The following is a 23,631-nucleotide window of genomic DNA, read 5'->3' as shown; positions in this document are numbered from 1 at the left end:
TGTCCCGACGCTGCTCAGGCGTTCCTGGGCGCTTTTGAATTGAAACGCTTGTGTGGACCAAAGGTGCCTTCGTCGCAGGAAAGATTAGGCAACATGAGAGGGGTGTTGGCATGCCCTTCACTTTGATGAGCTTTACAGAGACATAAGCCAGTATGCCACTTGGTTAAGAGAACTATTGAGTCTTTGGGGACAGTATAACGGACTACCAGGACCATGATGCCCCAGGTAACGCCCACTGGGGCGGGACTCTACATTCAATAAAGCTATGTTCTTCAAGTACCGCTTCTTGCCTCATTACCTGCCAGTGATCAAGGGCTCGAGGAAGCCCGAAACGCGTATGGCCCTGAATCGCGTGCTGCATTCTCTCCCATGAAGCCGCCTGCGATGTTTTGTGCAGAATCCTGTGGTGTGTGACATCCTCTATGGGCAACCCTGCGTTTTTGATATATATATATATATATATATTATCTACTGGCGGTCTCCAGTAGATAGCTATAGTTAGGACCGTGTTTTCATAGGAAATCTGAAAAATCTATTTTGAATAACTTTGGCACCGGTTGACGAATCCTCGAGAAATTTTCAAAACTAATGGGGCGCTCCGCTCAGCTCCTACCCTGAAAGTCTTGGGGTGATTCGTCAAGCGGGGCCGAGAAAAAAGGGGGGTCCCAAAACGCGTTTTCCCCATGCATTTTCCCATAGGACCTTTAGTCGAAGGGACAGCCCGAATGGCTGAAAGAATTACTTGAAATTTGGCAAAGAGGTAGTCCTCAGGTCAGGGATGTGCCTTTTGCATATATGTGTCAATCTGTTCAGTAGTTCCTGAGAAAATTGCAGTTAAAAGCACATACATATCTCTAGCCGCGCACCGTGCGCGCACGGTACGCGCACGGTGCCGTGCGCGAGCGTAATTCTGATTGGTGGATTCATGACAGTCAACATTCGAATCGGTCGAAATCAGGAAGTGTCGACCACCATTTTGTGTGTGACAGTGAAAAAGAAAGGTGGAGAACGTGAAAAGGGGGCAGGGTAGAGAGTTCCTGACCCCCTAGCTTTTGTCAGGGGGTCCCTGAGGGACCATGAAGGATGAAAAAAAATTTTTTTTTTTTTTTAAAATCGCATGGTGCGCGCACGGTGTACGCACCGTACGCGCACCGTCGCGAGGTGCGTGCACGGCGGAATCATAAAAAAAATAGAATTAAAAATCAAATTTAAGTGTTTAGATGTTAGGTGGCTCTAAAAAGAGCCGTTGTGTTAATTGAGGGACAGAGGAAAAAAAAAAACATGGCCAAAATTATAGGGTGCCGCACGTGTGCTGCTGTATCTTGCTCTCTATTAGGGGAATGCTGGTGTCCGCATAAGAGAAAAGAGCATTGCACGCATTGCACCGTATATGCACCCTCTTAAACAGAGGGTGAATATCCAGAGGAACCGAAGCAGGTGAAGCTGCCGCCGCAAATGAAGTGCTCGGCTGAGCTGCCGATGATGTGCTCGGCTGAGCTGCTGCGGATGTGCTCGGCTGAGCTGCTGGAGGGTTTTCTCTAGCAGCTCGAGCATAAGCCACAGGATGTACATCTCTAACGTGCCTGATCATAGTGAAGATACTAAAAGAGTATTTCTTTTTAGGATCTCCTCTTGATAAGACACGATCACAAAGAGTGCAGGTGACTTTTGGAGCCTTCACCTTCTTCTGCCCGTCTGGAAATTTAAAAAATTGCCATATAAAAGAGTCTTTCTGTTTCCTCTGTCTCTGTCTCACAAGGGTCTCCTGCTCACTCCCAGAAGATGACTGCTGCTCTGCCATTCTCAAGTACTGGAGTACTGGAAAAGCTGCTCAGCTCCTTCTCCCAGGGAATCAGAAGTAATAATGAGGGGAGTGGGTGTGGTGTTGGAAGTTTCTGGAACTGAAACTACTATAAACCAATGAAAAGTGTTGTTTTTTAATCACATGACCTGAAACTACTATAAACCAATGAAAAGTGTTGTTTCTAAATCACATGACTTGCCGTGCGCGCACCATGTGCGCACGTAGTGCGCACGGAGCACGCACGCATGCCCGTATGCGCACAGAGCACGCACGCATGCGCGTACGGAGCACGCGAGCATGTGCGTATGCGCACGGAGCACACACGCATGCGCGTACGGAGCATGCGCACGCACGCATACGCGAACGGAGCACGCGCGTACGGAGCACGCACGATGTACGCATGTGCACGTGGAGCACCTACGCATGCACACACGGAGTACGTACGCATGCATGCACCGTGCACCGTGCGCGCACGGACAAAAACCCTTAAAAAATTTTTTTTAAAGTGTTTATAAGTTTATAGAAGATATTAACTATGCTGTTCAACTCTATCCAAATTAAAACAAAAAATAAAAGGGAGCCATTCCATATTACAGGATAAAGTTAATCTATAACTATATATATAGGTAGCTTATTGTAAAATAAATATTTAAAAAATATAATAATACATTCATAAATTAGCATTTAAAAAACCTTGCAAATTCACTTAAAAAACCATAGGTTTCACACACGTTATAGTTAGGAATTAGCATTTAAAAAACCTTGCAGATTCACTAAAAAAAACATAGGTTTCACACACGTTATAGTTAGGAATTAGCATTTAAAAAACCTTGCAAATTCACTGAAAAAACCATAGGTTTCACACACGTTATAGTTAGGAATTAGCATTTAAAAAACCTTGCAAATTCACTGAAAAAACCATAGGTTTCAGACATGTTATAGTTAGCTGGACATTTCACTCGTAAAAACCAATGAAATTCCCCCGTTATAGTTAGTTCAGCTAACTATAACTCGCGCGCCCGCAATCCACTGCTGATGACGTCACATATTACATCACTCATGACATGGTCAGTGACATCACTCATGACATCACTGATGACATCTCAAATGACATCACTGATGACATCCCTGATGACGTCATCCATGTGATAAATTACCACATTTCTCACACCCTAATATAACCTTTGATACACCGAATCAAAATTTAAGAGTTCCATTCTCAAAACCATACATACTGCAATACCAATAACTACATACCCACTTATTAACTCTTAGGTCTACATACACCTCCACTCATTCACCTGTACAGTCACTCATACTTACAGTCATAACATACAAAACTATCATATGCATTTATACACCTATATAGACACTCACACACTACCAATCATCCATGGAGGTACTCTCACACCTACTCAGTCATGCAAATAATCACACTCCCATTTACTCACCTATGTGGTTATACACACTCAAGATCACTTACTCATAAAAATAGTATCACATTCTTACGCTCTTATAGAATCCTTGATACAAGCACACACTCATCCATACAGTCACTCTCACAATCACACACTCTCACATCTACCCACTTATATACTCTTACACGCACATATACTGCCTTTCACATATGTAGTTAGTCACAAATGTACCACTGAGATATACATTCAATCCCTAACACACCCATACATACACTCACTCAACCATACAGTCCATCACAGATGCATTCTTAAAAACATGCACCCATAGAATCACCCACTCACACATCTATGCATAGAGTCACACTCACCCTACCCACACAAACACTCAGGAACCCATACAGATACTGAGACAAGCAATAAATAACTCATATAGACACTCATATAGGTATTCACAAAACCGTGCAGCCACTTATACACCAACATACAGAAACATACAGACATTTACACAGTTTAGTCACTAGTCTGCAGTAAGATACATTTAATGACTCACTTATAGAGTTAGTTACGCACCACAGAAAATCATCCATTGACACACTTGTACACCCACTCATTCTTCAACAGGCCTTTCCCTATATATATTAAACATATTAAAATTGTTCAGAAACACATACTCAATGGATGATGTCATCAGTGATGTCATCAGTGATGTCATTTGAGATGTCATCAGTGATGTCATGAGTGATGTCACTGACCATGTCATGAGTGATGTAATATGTGACGTCATCAGCAGTGGATTGCGGGTGCGCGAGTTTTAGTTAGCTGAACTAACTATAACGGGGGAATTTCATTGTTTTTTTATGAGTAAAATGTCCAGCTAACTATAACATGTGTGAAACCTATGGTTTTTTCAGTGAATTTGCAAGGTTTTTTAAATGCTAATTCCTAACTATAACGTGTGTGAAACCTATAGTTTTTTCAGTGAATTTGCAAGGTTTTTTAAATGCTAATTCCTAACTATAACGTGTGTGAAACCTATGTTTTTTTAGTGAATATATATATATATATATATATTCAATGAAATAAACAAAGGTTATGTAACGTTATAGAAAGGTGAATTTGTCAGTGACAATAATGTTTGAACCAATAAAAAAATTACAAAATTTAGCGCCAACTTTAACTTGTTGCTTTGCCATGCACTGCTTATGACCTCATATATGGCATCACTCATGACATGCTCTATGACATCATTTATGACATCTCAAAAATCATGATTGATGACATAACTGATGACATCATCCAATGAGTGTGCTAGTATTTTTTATAATTTACATATGTGCCGAGCAACTACCATATTACTTTTCTACCTATTTTTGTACAGCCAGGGTCCAGCTAATGGTTGTATTTGTTTACAAAACGCATGTGCTACTAAAGTATCATAGGTGTGCTGAGGTATTTAAGACATTATAAATGTTTACATTGAAAAGTAATCCTCTGTGTAAGTGACAGATGACAATTTCTAATTAACAGATCTGATGGTTGTGATATGTGTCACTGCACTCCAAGTTGTTCCTAGAGAATGGGTGCTCCTCTAACTTGGGTCAACTGTACCAAAGACCCAAAAACATGTTAAAGTAAATATATAATGGAAATGGCACTCCATAATTTAATGTCTATTCAAACAAGAAGTCCAATCATAGCTTCATTCAATGATATCACCAATCTTGAGTGACATTGAAAAACATCTTCTTTATTTTACTTTTGTTGCAGAATAAAAGGACACAGACATCACGTTTCGTCCCAATCCACGTAAGATAGATTTCTTCAATGGTATTAAGTTAGGTTTCAAAGTTTCTCTCTGCTCGCTAGTTGTTAATTTGTCAAACAATGTCTTGTCTCTGAATCCCTTTCTCTTAATCCAAAACCAATTCTGTATGTCGCTTGTCATCAATAAATGTTCATCTTTGTCTTTCATTTGAGTCCATGTAGAACCTGCAAGTATTACTCCAGCAGCATGGTGCATCACTAAAGTTAAAGACGTGTGTCCATTACGTTCCACACAAGCTTTTAGGCTTTGTAGAAAAAGTTTGCAACAGGGCAAATATTCTACATACAACTTACTAAGTATTGTAAGCTCCCTTTAGGTATCAGACAGAATTTTGTTAGCATGACAATTTCTATGTAACTGTGTACACTAGGTATTAAGCTATGTGCATGCGCTTGTTTTGCTTCAGAAGATTGGTGTTTGTAAAGTCTCACCTCAGTATGAAGGCTGCAGGTAGTATGATCCTAAGCAACTTCAGACCTTGGTTATTTTAAGTGAATGGTCTCTCTTTGGACAAGTTCAGCATAGAGTGTACACTGCTTGGTAAGTACTTTTTAAAACTCGGTGGTGTATTTCTCATGAGAATTTTATGTCTCCAAACAGTGAGGTACAGATTAAACGCTCTCCATGGAGTAAACAATGTTAACAGTTCCCACTTTTCTATTATATCCACTTAATTTCTTAATGTAGGTTCAGCGACTGTCAGGGGTTTGATACAGGTAAAGAGTCTCTGTAGTAGCGCATTATTAAATAACAGAGCTTGAGTATCTGGAGGAACTTGGTTTTTCCTAAATAATTTGAATACCATGTGCAGGATAGGTTACTCTTTCATCTGTGGTTCCTAGTCAACATGAACTCGGCTACCCACAATGTGTATGGTATGGGGTCAATGTTGCAAATAACACAAGCTTACTTTACCTATTGGGGTTATATGCATGATAGCAGTAAAGATGCTTCATATTATTATGAGCTATTTTGCTTTTACTTTCATAGCTCTAATGGTATACCCAGTTATTGAGCAATGAGCATAAAAGACATTCGGATGATGTCATCAGTGATGTCATCAATGATGTCATTTGGGATTCAATGGTGATGTTATAAATTATGTCATAGAGCATTATTGAAATGTACTGTAAAAAAAATAATTTTTTAGAGTATATATATATAATATATATCCATATATATGTGTATTCACTAAAAAAACCAAAGTTTACAGGGATGTTATAGTTAGGCTGACATTTCACTCATACAAAACCAGAGAAATTCAGCCGTTCTAGTTAGCTGAGTTAACTGTAACTTGCGCCCCACAATGCACTGCTTATTACCTCACATATTACATCACTCATGACATGGTCATTAACATCACTGATAACATCTCAAATGACATCAGTGATGACATCATCCGAATCATCTCTGATGCACCCACTCACAATCCTATAGAATCTTTTAAACACCCAATGCCACTGCCACACAACCATTCACAAACCAATAGACAGAGCCATACCAGTACTTCAACAGTCATTCACCAATTCATAGATCTACAAATATACCTGCATTTAAAACAAACTAGCCCCAGGGAGGTGGCAGTCTGGCTGTGTCGGGGGGCTGGAGCCCCCCGCACTCTAATTAAATGTAGCCCCTGGGAGATGGCAGTCCCAGGGGCTGTGGTGGCGTGTGGTCCCCGCACTTCAATATTAGCCCGGGGAGGTAGCGATCCCCGTGGTTGCGCATCACTATTTTTAATTGCCCCCAGTACCTGGCCTAACCAGGGGCCTTAAGAAAATAAACCGCAGGAGCCCGTGCTTCATTTAAAAAAAAAAAAATAATCTGCCGGATTTGCGGATCTACAGCGCTGAAATTATTATTTATTAAAATGCTTTTTTGGGGCACAGGGACCCCCCAAACAGGTCTAGGGGGTCAGGGTGTTTCTATCCTACCTCCTTTTCTTATTTTCATACTTTTGCTTGTGACTCGGTTCAACCTTTTTCTCGGCCCCCACTTGACGGATCACTCCTAAACTTACAACGCAGCAGCTGAAGTGAGTGGCCCATTAGCTTTCAAAATTTTGCAAAGATTTCTCAAATTACGCCAAAGTTATTGGCAGATCAAAAAACATTTTTCCTATGGAAACTAGGTCCTAACTATAACTACTTACTGGCGACTGCTAGTAGGTAATATATGTGTGTGTGTGTGTGTGTGTGTATATATACATCCCCCACAATGCCTATAGCAGCATTTTATTGGACAGCTCCATCCAGGGGCGTGTCATTGTGGGCCAATGAATGGTGGAGCAGGCACACCACTGCACTTCCTTTGGTAAAAAACCTCCGAAGAAGCTACACAGCAAAACGCGTCAGGCATTTTGAAAGGCTGCTTTAACCAACCTGCTACTTCAAAGCTGTTCATACCCGTGACTGAGGCTGGTAACCTCCGTCGTCTCCTCGAGTGCTGCTCAAGAAGGACTACCACTTATCAGCATCTAAAGACGGCGGTTCGGCCGTCGAGATAGCACCACCCCGTGATGAAGGGGGCCGTGAGGTCGGATGCACCGGCCTTGATGTGGAGGAGCGGTGTGGGATTGAGGACGGTTTTCTGTGGCGGGGGTTCATTAAGGACTTTATCTTTAGCAGTAATTATGCACACAATAATTTTTAAAGGTGAAATAAATTGCACTACATCCCCCACAATGCCTATAGCAGAATTTTATTGGACAGCTCCATCCAGGGGCGTGTCATTGTGGGCCAATAAATGGGGAGCAGGCACACCACTGCACTTCCTTTGGTAAAAAGCCTCCGAAGAAGCTACACAGCGAAACGCGTCAGGCATTTTGAAAGGCTGCTTTAACCAACCTGCTACTTCAAAGCTGTTCATACCCGTGACTGAGGCTGGTAACCTCCGTCGTCTCCTCGAGTGCTGCTCAAGAAGGACTACCACATATTGGCATCTAAAGACGGCGGTCCGGCCATCGAGAAAGCACCACCCCATGATGAAGGGGGCCGTGAGGTCGGATGCACCGGCCTTGATGCGGAGGAGCGGCGTGGGATTGAGGACGGTTTTCTGTGGCGGGGGTTCATTAAGGACTTTATCTTTAGCAGTAATTGTGCACACGATAATTCTTAAAGGTGAAATAAATTGCACTACATCCCCCACAATGCCTATAGCAGCATTTTATTGGACAGCTCCATCCAGGGGCGTGTCATTGTGGGCCAATAAATGGGGGAGCAGGCACACCACTGCACTACCTTTGGTAAAAAGCCTCCGAAGAAGCTACACAGCGAAACGCGTCAGGCATTTGGAAAGGCTGCTTTAACCAACCTGCTACTTCAAAGCTGTTCATACCCGTGACAGAGGCTGGTAACCTCCGTCGTCTCCTCGAGTGCTGCTCAAGAAGGACTACCACTTATCGGCATCTAAAGACGGCGGTCCAGCCGTCAATAAAGCACCACCCCATGATGAAGGGGGCCGTGAGGTCGGATGCACCGGCCTTGATGCAGAGGAGCGGCGCGGGATTGAGGACGGTTTTCTGTGGCGGGGGTTCATTAAGGACTTTATCTTTAGAAGTAATTGTGCACACGATAATTTTTAAAGGTGAAATAAATTGCACTACATCCCCCACAATGCCTATAGCAGCATTTTATTGGACAGCTCCATCCAGGGGCGTGTCATTGTGGGCCAATAAATGGGGGAGCAGGCACACCACTGCACTTCCTTTGGTAAAAAGCCTCCGAAGAAGCTACACAGCGAAACGCGTCAGGCATTTTGAAAGGCTGCTTTCACCAACCTGCTACTTCAAAGCTGTTCATACCCGTGACTGAGGCTGGTAACCTCCGTCGTCTCCTCGAGTGCTGCTCAAGAAGGACTACCACTTATCGGCATATATATATATATATATATATATATATATATATATATATAATAGATCAGCGCTCACGCAGCAGAAATCCAGCACTCTGTGAGGTACATTTGTACTTGCTTCTTTATTTTCAAAGTAACGGCAACATCTACTTGTTTTGACAGCTACCTGCTGCCTTGTTCATGATGTGGAGCGTCATTTCCCAAACATTTTTAAAACAATGTATCATGAACAGCAACATAGGACACAAAACCAGCACTAGCACATCTTGTTGGTTCATTGCATTATGTGGGCGCCATCTTTTCACATTTGTTTTGCGTCAATCTCATGTTTTATACTTAATTTTATCTTTTTCCATTTCAAGTGCATATTTCAAGCACAATTTGTGATTGTTTTACATTTTTACAATGACTTGCTATGCAAACCTACTTACATCACATTAGTGCCGTTTTTTTTATATTTATGTACATGCAAATAATTTTTTAGACTGCCTCTCATGTTGATGGTCACCACATATCGAAGATCATTCTCCAAATAGTGCTCATACTAAGCATTACATTTTACTTTTTCGTCTTTTCATAATAGTTCCATGGATTATCGAAGTACCACTATTTTATATTATAAAACACATATAGTTCCTCTATACTGAAATGCATATATATGTATATATATACATAGTACTTAAATACATCATGTGCAAAGTTGTTTTCCTTCATAAAGTGCAAGTGCTTGTACTTTTTTTGGTCTCTAAATAATTCTACAGTAGTTTGGATTATTAAAGTGCTTCTGCTTCTATATGACAAAACATATGCAAATTATATATATTAAAATTCATATATATACAGTACTATGATATACCATGTGCAAAATTATTTTCCTTCATGATGTGCAAGTGCTCAATAAAGTGTTGGTGCTAGTGCCTCAGTATTATATAACTTAGTGCTCCTTCCAACACTTCATATAGAAAGTGCAAATGCAATAAATAATTTAAAAACAACATATTCTAAAATTCATATGATTATTTTCAAGTTACTTCAGTATGCAATTATGATGTATTTCCACAGTCCATAAAAACGCTTAGTTCTATATATATTTGTGCTTAAGTGACTAAAATCCTATGTTTTGCTGTTAAAAAGAAAAAAAATGTATTGAAAAGAAATTGGTCAACTGAGTGTGCTGGTTCGGTAACTCTCCTCAATCTAGGCATGTGAATAAATCTTCATCTACGTTTAGACCATTTGGTTCTTTACTGTCTAGCTCAAGGGTATAGTGTGTCTCTAACCTCCGGAGTTCTTTTTCCCCTCTTTTCTTCTTTGGGATTTCCACAATACAACTGTATTGTCAGAAAAGAGGGTCAATTTGATGATAACTCTCAAAGTGCCTAGCTACCGGGTATGTTCTATCCTTATTTGCAATTGCTCTCCAGTGCGGTAATATTCTTTTGTAGGTAGGTAAAGTGGTGCTCCCTATATACTCTTTTTCACAGGGGCATCTTAACATGTAGACCAAAAAACTAGATCTGCATGTCAAGAAGCCCCTGACATTATTGGTTTTGTTAAAAGGTGTTCTAAAACTTGTTAAATTTGCTCCACTCTGACACGCCTTACACTTAAAACACTTTTTAAAACCCACTTTTCTTTGGAGCCAAGTAGGAGTTCCTTCTTTTTCTTTATACTCACTACTTACTATATGATCCTTTAATGATTTTGATCTCTTATATGTTATTTCTAGATGTTTCTTGATTTTTGGGCCTACTACTGGATCCCCTTTAATGAGATAACAATGTTTATTTAGAATGGCTCTCACATCCTTGTGTCTCGAATTAAAAGTCTTGATAAGCCTCTGAGTTTCCTTACAATCCTGTTTTCTCTTTTTTAGCTCTGTTCTGGATGGTTCAAATTGTGCTTTTCCTCTGTCTAGTTTCCTTGCCTGCAAGGTGGCTCCCTTCACAATTTCAAGTGGATACCCTCTCTGTAAAAAACGGCTGGTCATTTCCTGTTCTGTTTTTTCATATTCCACCTCACTACTGCATGCCTTCCGAGCCCTGTAAAACTCCCCAAATGGTATACTTCTGATGAGAGGTGCAGGATGGGAGCTTCCTGCATGCAGGATGGTGTTGCCAGCTGTTGGTTTACGGAAGACAGTGGTTTCTAATCTGTCTCCCTCTGCTCTTACTCTTACATCCAGGAAATTGATAGAGGTTTTACTATGGTGTTCCACAAATCTTAAGTTCAGATTATTTGAGTAGAGGTCCCTGACAAAATCATCTATATCTGTTTCCGTGCCCTGCCACAGCACAAAAACATTGTGTATGAGTCTCACCCATAGTAGGACATTATCAGTCCATTGTTCCAGCTCTGGCCCTCTGAGCACCTGCTCCTCCCACCAGCTGAGATATAAATTAGCGTAACTGGGGGCGAAGCAGATGCCCATGGCCATACCCTGTTTTTGTTGCAACAAATCTTTACCAAACAAAAACAAATTGTGTGAGACACCATTCCATCATTTCCAAGAGCATCCTATTATGCTTCAAAAATCTCATAGGTCTTCTATTTAAGAAATATTCTGTGGCTCTCAATCCATTGTCATGTCTTAAGCTTGTATAGAGTGTTGCAATGTCCAAAGTTAACAAAACGATAGTATCCTCCCATCTTATATCATAAATGTATTTTAAGAAATCGGTGGAGTCTCTTATAAGTGATGTCAATGATTTCACAATTGGGTTAAGGTAATAGTCAATATATTTGGACACTTTTTCAAATAAGCCACCACATAAAGATATGATCGGTCTACCTGGTGGACAGTTGATACTTTTATGAACCATTGGTACCATATAGAAGACTGGTATCACTGGGTTGCTTTGCCTCATAAACATGTTCATCCCAAGTTAGCAGTTCCTCTTGTTGCCAGTATTCAAGTCTCTCAAAGAATTTTTCCTTAACAGTTTCGTAATTCTTCATTTCAATCAGTTTATAGCACTCTCTATTTTCAAGTTGGTTTAATGCCTCTTTTTTGTATGCATCTCGTCCCCAAAGAACGACATTCCCTCCTTTATCTGAGGGTTTTACCAATATTCCATTCTCATTTTGGATTCTCTTTATCGTTCTTTGAATTTCATTTGTTGGGGGTTGAATTTTCTCTTTTGTTGTGCTGCTTTGTATTGCACATTTTTTAAGTCCTGTATTACATTATCCGAGAAAACATCTAAGTTATCACGTGCCATTTGTGGTATAAAGCGAGAACGTGGACAAAATGTTGTACTATCCTCTTTAGTCAAGGTCAAATTGTAGAGACTAAATTCCTCATCATTAGTTTCAATGTGCTCATTATTATTCACTATACCTTCACCATTTTCATTGTATAGTGACCAGAAGTCTTCAAGAACCAGTATATCTATTACAGCCAGAGTAGTAAATTCATTTTGAGCATTTATATCTGGAGCCAATGCAGAAGGCTGATGGGTAGTCTTGTTACAATGCATTTTTATTATCTTGAGGTTGCGCACAAATCTATATAGGTCCATTCTACTGTTAGCATAATTAAAATCATTTGCATCACAGTATGAAAGGCCTAACTCCAGCACTTTTTCATCTTCAGCTGATAGCGTAATGTCACTCAAGTTAATTATTGTAGCATTTGGGGTTACTTTTTCATTGTTTGCTTTGTATTGGAGCGCATTGATCTGTGAGTTGACTCTCCTCGTGCTTCTCCGATATCCTTCTCCCCCTCTTCTAAGCTTCCTTTTCCTCATCCCCTGCCTCTGCCTCTTCCTCAACCCCTCGTTATCAGGTGGTCTGTCTGTTGGTCCAGTTGCAAAAAACGAAATTCATCAGTAACCGTTAATTTTGTCTTTGTAACCCCTCTCTTCCTTTGTTCTTCCAATTCTACCTCCAAACCTGTATCGGAGCTGGCTTCACTCTGCGAGGGTTCCGAGTGCATGGCTACTCCTCTTTGGACTTTCTGTCTTCTTTCAGGGTCAAACCTTTTGGCAAAGGTATAAATTTGCCCCGTTTTGTAGTCCATTCGATCCCTTGCGAACTTTGTGGCTTTTCTGTCTTTTATTCTTTTTTCATAGTTTTCAAAACTGTTCTTGGCATCTCCTTTGAATTTTATCACTTTTGCTTGTTGCTATGCTTTTCCATGTTGGTATTTAACTCCTTTAATTTCATCAATACTTCATGTCTTTCGATTTCTGCATATTTTGATAAAATACGAATCATGTTTTTGAGCTATTTGCGCTATTATCTGCCCATTCACTCAATAATTCCGATTTCGGGATTTCATAAAATGTGGTTATCATGATTCGTAGTCCTCTCGGGACTCGGCCCACTTGAATATATTGTCTTAGGGAAGCAACCTCCCACCATCGGGAAATCTCCCTTTTCTTGAGCTTTTCCCATTCCTGCAATTACTTTGCGATATCATTGTTCTCCACAGGGACAGAGTCTCCTCTCTCCCTACTTGCCGGTATTCCAATTTCTGTGAAGAGTTTGAGAGCTTCCTGCTCCCGTTCCGCACACTCCTCGTCACTCATTCATCAAAAGCGGTCAATTACCTCTCGCTTATTTGGCGATTCCTACCCTCCCCTTTACTTTCACTGGGGATGGTATCTCCTTTCTGCCCGACTCTGGCTCCTCCCTCAGCTTCACCCGGGCTTACCGGAGCTTTCTTGATGCTCTGCGAGATTTCCCCTGCCGCTGGAGATCTTCCAATCCCCATCCGCAGTTCTCCTCTCACTGGTCACGTCGCTTCCGTTCTCGGTTGCAGTATCCTGTATTGGGAGTGAGCGGGGGGCACGCCTGTTCTATGGAGTCAATGACAATTATTCTGGCGTGCTTCCTGACCATCGGGTGTGCTGGTTAAGAGACGCCCACTGCGTCTCGTAATGTAGAAAATAGATCACCGCTCATGCAGCAGAAATCCAGCACTCCGTGAGATTGATTTGTACTTGCTTCTTTATTTTCAAAGTAATTGCAACATCTACGCGTTTCGAAAGCTACCTGCTGTCTTGTTCACGATGTGGAGCGTCATTTCCCAAACATTTTAAAACAATGTATCATGAACAGCAACATAGGACACAAAACCAGCACTAGCACATCTTGTTGGTTCATTGCATTATGTGGGCGCCATCTTTTCACATTTGTTTTGCGTCAATCTCATGTTTTATACTTAATTTTATCTTTTTCCATTACAAGTGCATATTTCAAACACAATTTGTTATTGTTTTACATTTTTACAGTGATTTGCTATGCAAACCTACTTACATTACATTAGTGCTGTTTTTTTATATTCATGTACATGCATATATTTTTGTAGACTGCCTCTCATGTTGATGGTCACCACATATCGAAGATCATTCTCCGAATAGTGCTCATACTAAGCATTACATTTTACTTTTTCGTCTTTTCATAATAGTTCTTTGGATTATTGAAGTACCACTATTTTATATTATAAAACACATATAGTTCCTCTATACTGAAATGCAAATATATACATAGAAGTTAAATACATCATGTGCCAAGTTGTTTTCCTTCATAAAGTGCAAGTGGTTGTACTTATTTTGGTCTCTTAATAATTCTACAGTACTTTGGATTATTAAAGTGCTTCTGCTTCTATATGACAAATCACATACAAATTATATATATTACAATTCATATATATACAGTACTTATGATATACCATGTGCAAAATTATTTTCTTTTATAAAATTAACATCATATATATTTACTAAAACAACACATGATAGCATTTTCATGTTTAATAATGTTTTTAGACATTTATTTGGAAATTACATGTTTGCTTTGGGATGTTAGTCTGTGTTAATGTCAATTTTTCTGACTTTTTTTATCTATTGTATTGATGTATAGACCAACCTCTTCATTTTGGGCTGTTTGTGGACTTTGCTGTTGGGTTTCACATTACTGCTGATCAATTCACATAAGAGAAATTTAAAGTTACTGCCTGGGGTTTGTTGGGGGGGTTAAGATTTAGCAAGGGTAGTATATCTTGGTTAATGTGGTTTAACTATGTTATTTGTTAGTGTTTTTTGCTTAAGCTATTATAGGCAGTGTGGTGGACATTATTGTACTTTGCAATGGTTTTATGTTTAATAATTTTATTTTAATTAATGTATTTGGTTTTTTAAAGATTTGCGACTGTACTATGTTTTATGTGTGGTTAGTATGTGCTGTTTTGTATTTTTGCATTGGGCATTAGTTTTTCATCTGGATGCTTTCTTCAAGGAACAATACTTGCTTATTTTTTGAACCATTATCCTTTTTTATCATTTTACCATCTGTGTTTTTTCCCTCTATATATATTTTTTTCAGATTTCTAATAGATTACCTGGATTTATGAAGTTGTACTGGATTATTTATTTTTCTGTGGTGTAATTTAGCATTTTTTACCACTTTTGTGGTGGATAAACATTTGGATTGAGATTTGTAAGTATTCTACTTTAATTTACAAGGGCGTCAACAACAAAACCATTAAGTGTACATTTATTTTATTCACTGATTTATTATTGGGTAAGAAATGTTAATTTGTTGTTGGTATTTATTTTTTTCATGTATTGCTGTGTTCTTAAGTTACAGCAGTATATGGGTTTGTTGTATTGAGACATGTTTATTTAATGTGAATTTTAAGGATTTTTAGGTTTTATTTCAATTTATTTACAGATATTATTGCAATTCCTAACCATCAGTCTGAACAGTTATGGTTGTGCTTTTTTCAGAAATTACAGACTGACAGTTAACATTTGTTTCAAAATTATTTATGAAAAAATAGTAATTCATGATATGTATTTCATTATTTGTTAAGTTTGAGATTGCATGTTTTTTATTGCAGTATTTTAAAGTTGGGTTCTTGCTGTGGAATCACATTATGCTAGGTGCTTATTGTTAACAAACATAAATACTTTGCTCATTAATATTTGATGCAGTTCTTTAGTTTGTCTAGATATTTTGGACTTGATTATTGTCAAGGATTGACCTATTCATAGTTCTTGGTAGCATTGCTCTTTATATAGTAGTTTTACAAATGTGTACATTATACAGTGGCTTCTTCCAAGTGTTCCTTGGAAAGAGTTGTGCCACCCTTCCACTGTATTATTTGTATTTTCTTCTTGTGATGTGATGCTGCCATGCATATTCCTATAAGCTTAAACAAATTTCCTCCTTCACCATAGATTCTTACCTAGTTCACATGTGGACTCCATTCATCATGGTGCCTTACATTTCTTTCGATAATGTTTAAGTATATATGCCAGGACATATATTTGCACAAACAAAAGACTTTTGACAGTGTAACATTGATACATAAAGAATTACACACAAAAAGTTAAATAAAAAGTGTAAGAGACATATGGCAATACAGATGCTTGACAATAGGGAAGTGACACTTTTTAAAATATGTATATAAATCGAGTGAGCCCTTTCCACGATCAGTTGTTAATAAAGGGTTAGTCCAATAAATGCTGTCCCCTGCTCCTTGCTCCTTGGATTAGTGCCTAGTTTTAGTCCATTAAATCAAAGCACCAAAGTATGACACTACAGTACCAATAAGTTTCAGTTTCATACGTGGGGACTGAAAAAATCATGAGATCTTCTAACAGACATATTCAGAGTTAAAGCAAGTCAGGTTTGTCATATGGACTCCTTGATATAGAGTGCTCATACTATTTTTTTTAAAATCTTAGGTATTATGGAAATTGTATGTCTTTGCAATGTCAGTTTCTTTACTCACAGCTTTCTCTCATTCCATAATTGAATATGATCTGTGTGCTGAACTGTATGTGACCACCCAAGTACCTCCATAATAAATTAATTAATGGGGTAAGTTTTGTGTCATATTGTTGATTGTTGGGAGATTCAATTAGGATATCAAAATGTTTGGTCACATCTGTTATAGGTACAGTCAACACCCCTTTCAGAGGGTCATGTTGTAAGCAGGGGTTATTGGACCCAACCGTGGGTGTTGAAGACGTTATCTTCTGATGTCCTACTATAGATTCTGAGCAATTGGGCCAAGTACCCCTTCTGCACTTGACTCTCATTGGTAAATGTTTGTGAGGAGTCCAAGGCCCCCTCAGAGGAGGGGAAGGTGTGGATACAGCTTAGTGAACACACTTCAAAATGTGTGCAGCAGCAATAAATCAATGGCCTGCCAAATATTCACTTTTATGAAAAAAGAGAAGTATTTTATTCTTACAATTTCCACACAAAGGTAAAATATGACATTCACAAACAATAACAGAATTCCCTTTCAGGTCGAGTCTCTAGTGCTTCAATGGTGATTCCCTGCCTCACTCTCTCTTTGTTTTGCCGATAATGGTTATTCCCGATTCCCAGCTGGTAACATCCATGGAATGCCCTACTAGCAGTCCATGTCTTAAGACTCCTCTCTGACTCGTAATTTCAAGTCACAAGTGATCTAGAGCCCCTGTGCTCCTAGCCATGGCCGATAGGCCCGAAACAAGACTTACCTTTTCTGGTAGGAGGAAGCGTGCAGGGTCCTGGAGTACACCCCATCTGTGGGTACTTGCAGCAGCTCAGATCCTGATGAGGTGGGTCGGCTGCACGTGAACTCAGTGGCTGCACTCGGCAGGCACAGGTTCTCTCTCTCTTGCAGTCATGCTCTGGTACTGATCGGAGGTTTCCTGCAATCTTCCTGCAGGGTTAGTTGTTGTAATTAATTCATCTGCAATGTCACGCGCTGCTGTCAGCACATGACAGTAACTGTTCACAAGCTCTCCTGCGCGACAGCACCCATTGTTATCCTCCCCATCCTAGTGGCTCTCCAACATTCCACCATGCCCTCTCCTCTCCTTCCCTGCTCCCAACGGTCATAACGATATTGTAGCTCTGACTTCTAACCGCACTCTTTGTGGGGCTGTAAGGAATAAACTTAGAACCCAACTTACCGCGTCTGCTTCATTTCTACAAGTGGCGATGATCGGACTTCTCATCTACAGCCCCACTGCGGTATGCTTTATGTCACGAAGATACCTGTTGCAGGTTGCTGCTTTGAAACAGTGAGAGATTTCTTGGCTGCGGCGCCGTGGGACTTCTTGGCAGATCTCAACTAGCACTTCCCAGCTGTTCCATAGTTCCGTGGGTCCTGCCGGATTCCTATGGTCCAGTGTTGCTGTATTCGCAGAGGGAGTTCAAGCCATCATGCGGTGAGATCAGCGCTGTTTGTGTGCGTGTGGAGGCCTTGATGTGTTCTGTGTCCTTCGACGCTTCGCCTCAAATCTCACCAGCGTCTGTTTCCGCATTCCGCTCTCCGCTGACCAGCCTTTGCCCTCTATCCTGTCAGTGACACTCTTGCCTTTCTCCAGCAGCTGCACTTCCCTCACAGAGCGTGTGACTTCAATGAAACGCACACGTACGGCGACATCTTGATTTTATTCAATTTCACCACTACGCTGGAATTCTTGTGCATTGCCAGACTCAGTATTTTCAAGTGTGTTTCCTCACACAGTGACACACACACTTTCATCACACTTCCATTGATTCTTGTGTGTAATCTGGAGTTTTTTTTTCTCGTGACAAGCTCTTCACGTCATTTTCTCCTATTTTATCGCTATGCTCACATTTTTCTGTGCGTTGCCTATTTCAGTGATGCGCACACTTACAATTCTACGGTGCGTTTCCTTCACACAGTGACACGCACACTTTCACCATTTGGAACGACTTTAACCTTGGTTCATTCAAATAATTTTAACATATAGAAATTCTGTGCGCTACCTGTCACAACAGTGCGTTATCACTCACGGTGACGCGCACACTTTTGTTAGCTACCACCCTTCATTGCGCATACTGAACTCTTTTGCTAAAAATGTGTGCCTTAAGCTCATTGAACCTTTCTCAACCCCAAGCTTTTCTTACACTCAAAGGTGAACCATGCATGCCATGGAAGGAGTGGAAGGAATATTTCTGTAACTATATAGAAACAGTGGAGGATGAAGATTTCACCCCTGTGAAGAAAAAGAAAGTTATTTTGCATTGTTTGGGTCCAGGAGGTTTAAAAACGTACAATAGAATTGAGAAGAAAGTCAAGGAGGGTGATGATGTATTTCAGCATGCCTTGGATGACTTGGATGCACATTTTTCACCCATAGCATGTGTTGCTGTGGACCGCTATAAATTTTCAAGAAGGAAACAGGGCAAAGACGAGAGCATTGATGGATACGTCTCCGCTTTACATACTTTAGCCTTGACATGCAGATTTGGGCAATTACAAGAAGAATTCATACGTGACCAGATAATTATGCATGCCAGTAACTCCAACATCCTAGACAAACTTTGGGTAAATGGCGAGTCATCATTGAAAGATGTGGTCGCCTTGGTTAAAAAAGCGGAACTTACAGGCAGATGTGCTAAAGCTGTTCTTGATGAGCCCAATGTGGTGAAAGCAGTCAATTCATCCAATGCTAGCAAATTAAGATCCAAAGAAAGTTCTTGCAAGAATCCTAATGAAGTTTACAAGAAAAGCGGCCCCTACAAGAAGAAACACGAACAGGTCAAGAATTACAATGATAACACTGAACGTAGATGCTATCGTTGTGGTTCTCCCTCCCATTTTGCAGACTTCAAAAAGTGCCCTGGCAAATTTCAAAAGTGCACGTTGTGTGGGTTAATAGGGCACTTCGCAGAAGTATGCAACAGAAAATTCTTGAGACGAAGCAAGCCTGTGAAACACATCCAAGACGGAGATTACTCCAAGTCTGAGGATTCAGACTGCTCGGAGTCTGACGAGATTAACTATGTGTTCTCCATTGAATATGACATACTTGAACTTGCTCCCACCAAGATCAAAAAACCTATGTGTGAAATAAGAATGGGCGGTGTGTCTATGAACACTCTGGCTCCCCGTTCACAATTGTCAACGAAAATTTATGGAAGCAGCAATTTGTGGGTAAAATAGGTGCTTCACTTGAAAAATCCAACGTAATTGGTAGGAGTTACACAAGAGATAATATCGAATTCTTAGGAACTCGTGTACTGGAATTCGAATTCAAAAACAGGAAGGCATTCTGCAAACTCTTTGTAGCTAAAAAAGTTACTTCTGTCTTAGGTTGGTGCGATCAGGCAGATCTAGGAATCATTCTGAACCCCAATACTGCTGACCCTGTTATGTTCATTGATGACACATGTAAAAGCTCACTTCATAAAGAACACCCTGAAGTGTTTTCTGGTACAGTGGGCCTTCTCAACAGTTTTCAACACAAAATTGAGCTTAAAGACTCTGCCTCCCCATGCATACACAAAGTTAGACATCTACCCGTTTCTGTCAGAAATAATGTCCATATGGAACTTAACAGACTGGTCAACGATGGAATAATTGAAAAGGTTGAATCCACAGAGTTGGTTTCTCCCCTGGTGGTCGTCAAACTCCCCAATGGAAAAAGTAGACTCTGCTTAGATCTCAGAGACCTAAATAAGAATATAATTGTTGATCAGTACCCTTTGCCACGCATTTGTGAAATCTTTAATGCTACAAAAGACATGCATGTATTTTCCATTATTGATTTAAAATCTGCATACCATCAGGTACCTTTACACATGGATAGCAGAAAGGACACCAGTTTTATTACGCCCTTTGGCTGTTATCGTTTCACGAGGGTACTATTTGGATTGGCCTCGGCCACAGCGCTTTTCCAAAGAGTCATGACATCCATTTTTGAGGGTGTTGCTGGTGTGAGGTTCGTCCAAGATGATATCTTGGTCATAGGCAGCAGCCAAATGGAACATGACACACGCCTCAAGCATGTATTAGAAAATTAAAAAAGGCATGGGCTAACAGTCGAATTAGACAAATGCAAATTTTCTAAGAAAAAAGTAGCTTACCTGGGTCACACGATTAGTCATGAAGGTATTAAACCCAAGCAAGTTTTAGTTGATGCCATCCTTAAAGCTCCCTTTCCTTCCAGCAAAGATGATGTGAGAGCCTTCCTCGGTTTAACCGAATACTACTCAAAGTTCATTCGTAACTTTTCTGAAAAAACGTACAATTTAAGGCAATTACTCAAAAACAAGACTATATTTGTGTGGTCTCCGGAATGCCAGAACACTTTCAACACCATCAAAAAGGAAATCAGCAATGCACCTGTTCTTAAAGGTTTTGAACCTAAAGCAGAAATCTTCGTTACAACTGATGCCAGCAACAAAGGACTTGGGGCTGTCCTAGCTCAGAAGGATGCTGACAACAAGGAATGGGTAGTGGCCTTCGCGTCAAGACCACTCACCTCGGCTGAGGAGAGGTACTCGGTGATTGAACGCGAGATGCTTGCCTGTTCATGAGCTCTTAACTATTTCAGAGCGTATTTTGGGGATACAATATACGTTTGCGCACTGATCACAAACCATTGATCAAGATCCTCTCTGCCTCAGGCCTACAGAATGCTTCCCCCAGGCTCAGTAAGATGTCTGTCAAACTGCTGGACTACAACTATACAGTCGAATACTGGCCTGGAGTTAGGAACAAGGTAGCTGATTTCTTAAGCAGGTTACCCCTACCCCACGAGGAAGTCATAAATGACCAAGAAGAAGCTGAAAAAGTAGCATTACTGTTCAACTCAGATCTTGACGGGATCTTGGCAGAGGAGTGGAAAGGACATATGTCAAAAGATCCCACCCTACTGCCGTTGTGCAAATATATCAACAGCTCCTGGCCGGAGAAAAAGCGTCTTGATGAAAATGCCAAGGTCTATTGGGAAATGAGAAATGAACTAAGTTGTACAGAATAGGTAAAGCAATAGTCCCCGTCACACTCAGGAATAAAATCCTCAGCTTATGCCATATAGGTCACCTAGGTATCTCACAAACTAAACAAAGAGTCAGAAGCAAATATTGGTGGCCCGGAATCGATAAGCAGATCGAAGTCCTGATTAGAGATTGCGTGAACTGCAATGACTCGGACAAGAGTCTGAAAACTTCCAGGTTTCCTCTGTCTCCCCTCATTCCTCTCACAATGCCATGGGAGAGGATAGGTTTGGACATCACCGGACCCATTGAAGGCTTTGATGGAGTGATCAAGTATATTCTGGTGATGGATCACTTCTCCAAATGGCCTGTAATAAAAATCGTATCAAGTACTGACAGTTCTTCGATCATCTCATTTCTAGACAAGCTATTCATGAGTGAGGGATTACCCAAATTCTTGCTCACCGATAATGGCCCTCATTTCTCCTCTGAGGCATTCAAATCATTCTTAGAAGGAAATTGTATCACCCACCACACCACCTCACTCTACCATCCCGAGGGTAATGGCCTCGTTGAACGATTCAATTAGTCATAAAAGGGCATATACGACAATCCCGGAATGCCAACCTCAACTGGGAAGAGGAAGTATTCAAACTCATTTGGGCATTTAGCATTTCCCCATGTGCCAGCACTAATGAGGCACCCTTTGTCCTGATGAGGGGCAGACAACCCCTGAGCAAAGGCCTATGAATGATGCCAGCTTCGAAACAGATTGAGTAGTCACCTGAAACCATCAGAAACAACATAGAAAAGGCGCAAATGTGCTATAAAGATTGGTACGACTCCAGACATGGTGTCAAAGAGCATTCTTTCAAGATTGGTGATCAGGTCAAGGTTCGCCTTGAAAGGAAAGCCAGGAAGGGAGAGAGCAGATTCACTGCTCCCCTGCACATCAGCAAGCTGTACAACAACATTGCCAGACTCAGTGATGGCAAAGTATGGCACATGAACAGATTGGCCAAATGTCATTCTTCTGGAAAAGAACCGAACCAATATCAGCCTTATAGTGCCAACAGAGATGGGTCAAGTCTATGCCAGCCCAACAGTACCTGTAAAGATTTGTGGGTTGATTACGACGAACCTGAAGGGGGTCACAGTTCCATACCCTATAACAATAGGGGGTGTCCCACTAATGGAGATGTGCAAGATCACAGTCCTTCACCCACCTCTGACTCCACAGAGTGTCACACATCGGACCAGCTTGATGATATCAGCTTGCACGCTCCTGAGTTTGATCGGAGTGGTGATGGTGATTCACATTCTGATTCTGATGTCACATCTGACAGGCAGGTTCTCAGGGGTAGGTTTGGAAGGACCAATAGTGATCCCCATTCAGACACTGAGGTCGTGTCAGACCATCACAGTCTCAGAGGAAGGTTTGGCAGAACCATCAACAAACTCAACCGTTTTGATGATTTTGCTTGTGAATAGTTGTTAAACATTCAAGAGAGGAAGATGTGTTGTAATTTATTCATATGCAATATCACGCACTGATGTCAGCGCGTGACAGTAACTGTTCACAAGCTCTCCTGCGCGAGAGCACCCATTGTTATCCTCCCCATCCTATTGGCTCATCAACACTCCTCCAATCCCTCTTCTCTCCTTCCCTGCTCCCAACGGTCATAACAATATTGTAGCTCTGACTTCTAACCTCACTCTTTGTGAGGCTGTAAGGAATAAACTTAGAACCCAACTTACCGCGTCTGCTTCATTTCTACATTAGTGTTTCCACACTCCTGATGAGTAGTGGGTGATTCCATCGATCTGGTCCTGAATTCCAAACTTGGGTGATGATGCTGTAACAGTGTCCTCTCTGCCTTAACGGGGTCAGATCAGTTGCAGTCCTCATTGCTCCTGTGACTTTCGGGTCACTATAGCTCACAGTACATGGATTTGGCCCGATCAACATTGCTCAAGTATTCCCAGCAGCCCCTTCTGGCATACAGGGTTGCTGCAAAACTGCCACACAA

The sequence above is a fragment of the Triturus cristatus genome, chromosome 2_1, assembly GCF_964204655.1.
Source record: "Triturus cristatus chromosome 2_1, aTriCri1.1, whole genome shotgun sequence".
Taxonomy (NCBI): Eukaryota; Metazoa; Chordata; class Amphibia; order Caudata; family Salamandridae; genus Triturus; species Triturus cristatus.
Note: the sequence above shows the minus strand (reverse complement) of the source record.